This window comes from Manis pentadactyla, chromosome 5, assembly GCF_030020395.1.
Source record: "Manis pentadactyla isolate mManPen7 chromosome 5, mManPen7.hap1, whole genome shotgun sequence".
NCBI lineage: Eukaryota > Metazoa > Chordata > Mammalia > Pholidota > Manidae > Manis > Manis pentadactyla.
Window position 1 is genome coordinate 83,896,760 of NC_080023.1, and position 9,573 is coordinate 83,906,332.

Consider the following 9,573-nt stretch of genomic DNA (forward strand, 5'->3'; position numbering starts at 1 on the left):
CATTTCTGCTCCTTATACACTCCCTCTAGGGCTGAAGAATCCTGTTCCAATCTAGATTTTTCTCTCTCCTAAGTCAATTAGACTCTCTTTTGTTTTATTCTCAAATTCAGTTCTAGGTCCACTGTTGCTCAGCAAAAACTCATAAAAGTGCTCATATGAACAAAATACAAAAGGAGACCTCAGAGTGGAACTTTCAAGTGCGATGCCTGCCCCACCCTCCCTGGACACAGAATGAGACAGAGGTGGTGGGAAGGAGTTGCCCATAAGCCGTGAGATCACAGAGAAATAGGAAGCGAGGAAACCCAATAGGTGAGGGTAAAGACTACCAAAGACAAACTGCTTAGCAAAAAGTTCTGCTTGGGATCCAGCTGACAGCATTCTCTAGCTTTCTCATGCCATCTTGGTTGGGCATGTGTGTCCTGGATAAGCTAATGAAATCTAAATTACCTCTAATGACATAAGTTGTTTAAATGACTTCCAATTCTGTAGTGTAGCTTTAAAACACTTTTTTTTTTAATTGAGCAGAAATTTGATCTAGCACTTCATGCAAGAGGATATACAAATGGCTAATAAACTTATGAAAAGGTGCTTAATTCCATTAGTAATCAAGGAAATGCAAATTAAAACCACAATGAGATACTGATATGTTTACAGAGTGGCTAGAACATAAGAGACAATGTGAAGGGTTGCTGAGGTTTTAGAGAACTACAGTGGAGGTGTAAGCTGGCAGTGTCTACTAGAGCTGAACTTCTGCATTCCACGAAGGTCCTTGACCCAGCTTTTTCACTCTTACGTAGATTCTAAGCAGGTATGTGTAGGTAAGTCATAGTGGTGACATTTAAAAACTTCATCTTTAGTTACATTCAACTATATTTTTGTATAAAAACCCTCAATTCAATTATAAATTTTATTCTGCTCCTTTGCCAGCTGTGTGACCTCGGGCATGCCATTTACCTCTCTGGGAATCATTTTCCTCAGATGTCCAATGAGGAAACTGAAATGAGTAATCCTGGATTGAAGTTCCCTGTAATGTATCAAATAACAAAAATACCATCATTATTTTATAGAGCAATAGGTTCCTGCACCAAGATTTGTCATAAGACAACTAAAATAATTGTGTCTGGTAGCTACTATACCACAAGGCTCTAATCTGGAGAGAATGACCATCAATGTCTGTTGGATAAAGTGTGTGTCAGTTTTTCAGATTGAAGTGAACTCCTTTCCTAAGAAGGGCAGCAGGATGTGGCAGAAGAGCTGACTCTATTTGTCTCATGTTGGTCTTCTCTCCCTTCTCTGGCCTCATGGGTGTAACAGATGCGAAAGAAAGGCTTTGCACAGTTATAGTTAAGCCAGGAGAACCAGCCCCAGGGAGGGTTCAGTTAACCTTCATTAGTTGCTAACTATCTTTTGCAGGTTGTTTCTAAATTAAGTTTTGTAGATTAGTGGCTTTCAGTCTTTCCATGCACGAAGCAGGCTGTTCTTGCTCCCGTGAGTAATCCCTAAGGAAGTCATAGTCCTGATGAGCCATGAGGGGGTGAGAGCTAAACTCAAGATCAGAGGCATTTCAGGATAATAGGGTGGTTTTTTAAATGTCATTTTTGGTTAGTAATGTAACATAATTATGTAGAATGCTGGCCAATTAAAATGCAGGTACCTTGTGAACAAGAGCCTTTACAAAATGATTTACAAAGAAAAGGCAGATGCCTTTTGCATCTGTAAAGAAATCATGACATTTGGTGATCAGCCACAAAGATCAGGGGGGTTGACTGGGAACCTTCTTCCCTGCTTCTCTCAGATTTCATTCCATTCAGAGAGAATGTCAGACCTGTTGTTCTAGGTGGAGCCTCTTTGATTCACAGCAGAACTTTATCTTGCCTTTAATCAGTTACCTTGTCAAGGAAGAAGAAGGCTATCTTCATCCTTAGTCCTACATGTTTTGCTGAATTTGTTGAAGTCATCTCAATTTTGTGTTCAGCCTTCTGGAAAGCAATATGAAAATATGTACTCAAAGTTTTAAAATATCTCTGTCCTTTAACCAAGAACTTGCACTTCTGGAAATTTAACCTAAAGAAACAGTTAACGATTTGTTCCAAATATCTCTAAGAATGTTTGTATGAGAACTCTTTCGAAACAGTGAGAAGTCAGAAATATCTTAAATGCCCAATAATAGAGGACTGGTGAAATCAATTATGGTTAAGTACTATTCACATGTTTAAGTACTATTCAACTATTTAGAGTGATGTTATAGAAAAAGGGCCTATTGAAATAAAAAGATGCTCACTATACATGCTTACCTTTAAAAAAGTCAGTTACATCCCATTTTTTAGAAAACCATATAGCTAAAATGTGTAAATGAATATTTACTACATGCTAGCATTTATATGCACATTCATATATAATTCTAAAACAGTTCTATGAAGTACATATTACTATTACCTTCATTTTACAAATGATGAATGTTCTCAAGGACATATGAGTAGTAAATGGCACAGCCACAGAAAAAAGAGAGACACAGAGAGAGAGAATGGGGCCTGGAGATAGACATAGATGAGGGGATCACATTTAAGGGGATCTGCTGCAGGATAATAACAGCTGTTGGTACCGATTGTATGGGACTCTGCATATTGTTGTCTTCCTTTTGTGCATATATTCTGTGTTTTTTTCTATAATAAGCCTGAGTAGTTCTCATGACTAGAATTGCTTAGTCTCTTAATTGTCTTTTCTTCTCCTGATCCTTTTCCAGATGGCCTCATATGGGAGTGATCTCTGGCCCATGTAACCTCAAGGCTTGGGGGACAGCAGGAAGACCAGAATCCATGCAGAGTCCTCTAGATCTTGCCAAGCTCTCCTGCAAGTGGCTGGTGTCCGCTGTTCCTGGGACTGATGAATACTGAGGTGTGGTGAGTCCTGTCGGCCTTTCTGGGTAAAGTATTTCACTGGTAATGACCACATGGTCTGGGGTCATCAGGCTCCCCATTTTCAGAGGCCTCCTCTTTCCAACCCCAGGCTCTAAAGACCAATGATGCCAGAAGAACCTTTGTGCTCCTGTAACTCAGCATGTGGCACATTTGCACCCCATAATACTCTGTGTAAACTGAGGTATTACCTCTTTAAATTGTGTTATTGACAAAATGAGATCTACCCTTTTAGCTAATTTCTAAGTGTACAATATGGTATTGTGTAATGTTGTACAGCAGATCTCAGGAACTTACTCATCTTGCATAACAAACTTTATATTGAACAGCAGCTCCCCATGTCTCCTGCCCTTAAGCTATGGCAACCACCATTCTACTTCCTGCTTCTGTGCGTTTGACTATCTAGATAACAGGTATAATCTCTTATGCTCACACCTGCTGGTAAAGCTCCACCGTCTCTCTGAATCTTACTGGAAGTGGTCACAGTCTGACTTCTCTTAGACTTTCACCAGCACACTCAGGCCGGTAAGATCCCTCTGGGTGCTTCGTCCTCCACCACCATCTGAATCTCCCTTCTTCGCCCACAGTCAAATGCCATTAGGTGAAGGCATTTCTCTCTTCTTCTTTCTGTCAGATCAGGACTTTACTTAGATAAATCTTTATGAACAAGTATGCCAGGCCTGGTTCTTGATATGCTAAAAGTAAGGATAAAGTAATTTTATAATTTTCTCTCTCCAAATGCTTACTTAACAAAACCATCATTGCAAAATCATATTTTGGATGCTAGAAGAAGAATAGTAACTCCTTATTTATCTTGATATTCCTACTGCAACAGTTGGAAACCTTTCCTAGTGAATCAGTCAAGGGTGTCAAGTGGATGCCTTTGGAAGACATAAGGGAGGTCAGTTTAAGAAAATTCAAATGTATACTATTTATATTTCCCTAGTACATTGGCATAGAAAAGATTGAAATTTGGCATAAAGATTGTATAACAGAGAGCAGGAAAAATATGAGGGCTTTCAGTTATAGCAAAGATCTGAATTGGGAAGGGCTTGAGAAACTAATCAGATATTTTGTCTTTCTAAGAAGCTCTGGGGAAAATACTTGAAAACATTCTCTGAGACCCCTAGGTAGTGGGGCACTCTGAATGTGAGTTGAAACAGAAAGGCAAATTTGGAAATGGCCACACCAAAGTACTGGTGAAATAAGTAGCATACTTTCAAAGAAAAGTCAATGATGCCAACTCAGAAGTAAGAGGGACTAAAAGAGAGGACAGTGAAGAACCACTTGCAGCCAAAACCACCAAGTAAAAGGAGCCTGAGCTTTGAGATCAAACAAAAATACAGATTAAACACAGCTTTATGAGTGATGGTGTGACAACTGGAAGTGACTGAACCTCTCACTCACGATCAGTTTCTTCATCTCAAAGATGGAGATGATAATACCTAACTCAATGAGCGGCACAGGGAATAAAAATCAGATAATGAGTAAATGAGGTAAATAGTGTACGTAAGTTCTTCACAGCAGTGTGTGGCATGTAATAGATGTTTAGTAAACAGTGTCTAAACAACACACGCCGTCGTCACCGCTGTCATCATCCGCACCAGCACTAGGAAAGGCAGAGCGCACATGGAAGAAGTTAGAGAAAAGCTCAGGGCCCAGGCCAAGGAAGCCATGAGATCATTACAAGAATGATGGGTGAGAGGCATGAGGGAAAATGGGAGCTAAACCAGACACTCAAGAAAAGTGTAGGCAAAAGGAAAATGGGGATATATATGGGTTCCTTATGGATACAGAACCAGGTGTGGTAGTTGTAAGAATATAGTAATTTATCCTCCATTTGCCCCATGGTCCCAAGCACATAAGCCAGTGAGAATTATGCCTGGGCTTGCCTTGGGCTTGACTGGGTTTACCCCGCCTTATCTCTAAACATCCCGGCCCTCCCCCAAAGCAACAGGCTGAGCAGATCCACCACAATAAAAGGCACCACGCTGCTACCCCCTCTTGCTCTGTCTGTGTCTCTGCTGCCCTCTCTCTTTGTCTCTGTCTCTCTGTCCCCCTGCTCTCTCTCCCTCTCTCCCTCTCCCTCTCTCTCTCTCTCTCTCTCTCTCTCCCTCCCCGCCGACCCCTCTCTGGGGCAGCCACTCTCTCCTTCAGATAATAAAGTCTCTTGCGTGGGCCCATGTCTCCTGAGTCGTCCTGGGTAAGGAGAGTCGTGGCGAGATACCCTTTCAGTAGTAAGTTCAGACTCCATGCAGCTGAGTTCAGAAAGGTGATCTTGCATCCTCTGCTGAGCCACACGACTCTGAAATAAGAAGGAAAGAGTGGAGGAAGAGGAGAAAAACATAGCATTCACTGTATTTAATTTTACCCTAATCATGGTAAGAGCTGTAAAATCCTATATGCATCCTCCACACACATCGCTTCAATAGCCAGGGCACAAAGCCCTTCCTGAGCACAGGACATGTTGCAGCCTAGATGTTCTCAAGGAGCTTCTGCATTGGGCCTTGCTTCCCACTTCTTTGCGTTCATCTCCCCATCTTCCTGGGCAAGAGAGTTTCAGCTATCAGAACACCTTCACTAACTGCTGTGCCTGGTGCTATGCAGGGGCAAGGCTCTGCCACATGGTCAATAAGATGGCTCAACACTTGGAACTGGCATCTCAAGAAAAGGGAAGGGTGCCACAGAGAGGCTTTGCGAGAGCCCTCCATTTAGCACAGCATCTAGAAGGGAGTTTGTCCCCCTCGCCCCGTTAAGCCTGTTCGTATTTGTTGTTTCCCTCCAGTAGCTGTACCTGTTTGTAGCCCGCAGTGTGGCAGGTCCCGGCCCCCACAGTCAACTACTGCCCTCCTCTCTGGGGTCCCTTCTCTGGGTGTCCCACACGGCTAGGAGACCAATGAGCAGACACGTCCGCGGGCGGTTTGTTATCTACTCCACCAGGCAGGAGAGCTTTATTCAGTAACGTTCTGTTAGGCCGAAAAATAGACGTGGGCAGGTGGAGGGAGAAAAAGGCCAGTAAAGCCCACTGAAAGGGACTCAACGAGTTAACCAGATAAAACCAGGGAGCCAGAAAAGACTCCCAAAGTTAATGAGTTAGTTGAAGTTCCAAAGGCCAGGGGCAACTTAGAATGTCCGGATATTCCCCAGATAAAGAAAAGTATCCCAGCACAGCCCATGTATTCACTGTATCAATTAGATCATGCCATTGTAAAATCTGCTTAGTCTGCTAAAAGGCCCAGCTTATTCTTTAACTTAACTTGAATGCTGTATTTTCCTCTTCCTCCAGCCCCTTAATCAAGTAACTTTATAACCAGGGCAGGAGACAGACCTCTGAAGTATAAATAAACCTATGTGGACAAAGAATGCTCAGATCCAGGCCAACACAGTTACCTAAATAACCCTATTCTTAAGACAAAACTTCAAAGGAATTACAAATCACCTGTATGCATTATGCCTTATGCTGACCCTTACCCAAAAAGCCCTACAAAACCCCAAGCCCCAAACCCTAAAGGGCGCCTCCTCTCTGAGGCTGTCTGCACTTGCCTCTCCTTGGGTGTGTCACTCTCTCTGCTCTACTCCAGGTAAGTAGGGAGTGGCTGCTGAGAGCTCTGATCTGGGGCTCGCAACTTCTTGTCGCCTGGGTGACCCAGATGGGACTGCAGCTATGCAATGATGCTTCTTAGTAGCCTGCCTGAAAATATTCTTTCTTTGCCTTTGGGTAGTTCTCAGAACATAATCTCATTCCATCCAGTGCTCTGCAGCTCCCCCACATCCTGGGGTGGTTGGGGCTTAGGTCCCATGCCATGCAGATTCAACCCAACACTGGACGCCAGGGGACACTGGCTTTAGGAGTTAACAGGGAATGTGTCCTATGCCGAGGAGGAGGTCAAACAACTTTCCTTTCCTCCCTGCGTTTGTCCTTCCTCTCTGCTTTATTCAAGGAAACCTGCCTTTGTGTACCTTGACTCTGACCCGCTCCTCCCTTGGAGGGTATGCAAATAAAACCTTAACTCTGCTTCACTACTTTGTCTCTGCCCTTCAGCTCTTTGTTGTGGTGGAGACAAGAACGGAGGAGAACAAATTCAACTCCCAACAATTCTACCCTGGCTTGAATAAAAGTTTGCTTACCTTCTCCAGCAGCCCGATACATATGTCTGTTCCCACACCACATTGAGTTTTGCAGCTGGGCTGCTATATAATGATGATTGAGAATTGGTTTTGATCTAAACTGATAGTACTATTTGCCAAAATCTTCCCAGTATGTTTTTTAGGAGAGGAGGTCTGAAATATCTCATCCTCATCTATATACACCTGTATATAAAGAGAAGATTCAGGAGAAAGCAATTTTGCACATTCAAAGAACTTGGAATTGAAAGTTTGCACTATTTTATACTACAAAAATAATTTTCGCCCACAATACAACCAGAAACCTTTTACTCAAGTCATTTTCTGTGCTACACATAGTGTGGCTAAACGTACTAGCCTTTAGCTTATTCTATCCTCCAATTCTCAAAGCTACCTGTTCATTTAATTAATGTTTCTGCCTCAAATCACATTTATTAGCATATGAAAATACTGGCCAGCCTCAAGTCCCCAAAGACTTCTGAAACTCAAACACAAGTATGAAATCCAAAGTCAGTTTAATATTTTTTCAGTGATCATTATTTGCTAAGAACCTGCTAGTTTTGTTCCATTCCATTCAATCAGCAGACTTAATGTGCTGTGTTCCCAGGCAGAGGGAAGACAAAGATGTCTTAAACACTGAAAGCTCTTCCAGGGACAACTGGAGCACAAACAGAATTTCAACCCCATGCCCAAGAGTTCTGGCTGGCCTTTGCACTGGTTGCTATGGGAACACAGCAAGGGAACATTTTATCAGACAGCAGTTTGGAGAAGATCTGGTGGAATGTCCACCAGAATTAAGATGTGTAGAAATTGACCAGGCCAGTGCGGAAGTGGGCATCTGCCATCCAGCAAAAGAATTTACCCCCATGTGTGAAGTGTGAGTGAGAGAAAGACAGTCAGTGAGGACAGAGAAGTTTGAGGTGAACCATAAAACATTGCTATATTCTACCATTTGATCTACAGAAGTGGCAATTTCATATAGTTCCATCTAACCAAAAGGGATCAGTCAATGCTACAGCAGGAGACTTGAGTTGTCTGTGTAGACCACACAGACTGTGTAGACCACAGAGCCCAAAATATTTACCATCTGGTCCTTTACAGAAAAAGTTTGCTGGCCTCTGATCTAGATGAAACCCTTTATTTCCAAAATGAGATAGCTGAGGTCCAGAGACTTTAAATAACATCTGAAAAGCTGTTCAAGCTGAAACCCAAATCTTGGGCTACAGCCCTTGCTGTCCTTTTTCAAAAAAGGAGAATTAATGATCAATTTGCTGAAGAATGAACTGGATACATGCCCACCCACAGTGATTCTCAAAAGAACAGCAAACTAATAGCTCTGAATTTCTTTCACTCTTGAGTAAAGTAACAGTTTTTACTATTTTGTTGTTTCTATTATCTCTGAAATAAACTCTCTTTATCCTATATTACTAATTATTTATTACGAATTATTCTTCCTTACTTCAGCAACCAATTTTATATTAAAATGTGAGATGCTATGTATCCTCTTTCCTACGGTAAGTAATGTGGGTTTAAAAATTAATTCCCTAAAGTAGAGTCACTTTGGAGGGTCACAGAAGTATAACATCTGCTGTTCCTGCTCATATCATATGCACCCTCATCATCTCTCTTATGTGCCTGGATGGAACTGTGGCCAGGTAGTTAGGCAGAAAAAGGGTTAATAGCAAATTTATAGGAAAAGTTAACATTCTCTGTTAAGATGTTTTGCAGAACAAGATTTTCTGGGAAGAGCAGACAGTATGAGTTGCTACTTGCCACTGTTCTCTGCAAGAGCTCCTCTGACTGCTGCCCAGAGATCCCCCTCTTTTGCCAAGAACTGAGAGCTTTGGCCAATTGCTGCCTCTCTTCTGCACACTAGTCAGAGTTACCCTGAATTTTCAACTTGTTCGAATAATCCATTTGCCAAGCAGAAATGTTATGAGTTTTTACCTAATCACCTGGTAGACCTAATTAAGAACTATCTTGCCTTTTGTGTGTGTGTGTGTGGTTTAATAAAAGATTGGCCCTATGCTTTGGGGAGACACTGCTTTGGGAACTATCCGCAGTGTTCTTACTGATGCAAGTAATAAACTTTCCTTTCTTTCAGTCTCAGTTGGTTGAGTCTTAATGGCATATAGTCACCAAGAGGCAACCCCACTGGGTTCAGTTACAAGAACCAGACTGCAGCTTCCACCCCTTCTCTCTTTTGCTTCTGTTGTGCTTTGCTCCCATCAGTAGCACCATGTAAGAACTAGGACAACCTAGGCAAGAGGAATGCAGAACCTGCAGAGCTGGGGAGATGGACATGAGGAGTGAGGGGCAGGGAAGGAAGCCCATGGAGCTGCCAGTTCAGCAGGTACAGGCAGTAGTCCTGCTCTCTGCTCTTCTCTCCCTCTGATCCCGCTCTCTCACATTTGGGCAGACAAGGGAAGCACAAGGCAAGAGGCACACACTGCGGTTTCTAAATGCACTTCAGGCACCGTAAACTGGGAAGAGAACAATATCCAACGGGTCACCAGCAGGATTTCAATATAGT

The 9,573-nt window shown here is 42.5% G+C and overlaps 1 long non-coding RNA gene across 1 annotated transcript; it reads right to left on the minus strand.

Annotated features, from left to right (window-relative positions):
- Positions 1–771: 771 nt before the first annotated feature.
- Positions 772–5,222, minus strand: LOC118926718 (uncharacterized). The gene is made up of 3 exons (XR_005030596.2): positions 5,143–5,222; positions 1,890–1,979; positions 772–1,024 (listed from the first exon to the last, which is right to left on the minus strand). It is a non-coding gene; the product is annotated as an uncharacterized LOC118926718 (long non-coding RNA).
- Between the last annotated feature and the right edge of the window lie 4,351 nt (positions 5,223–9,573).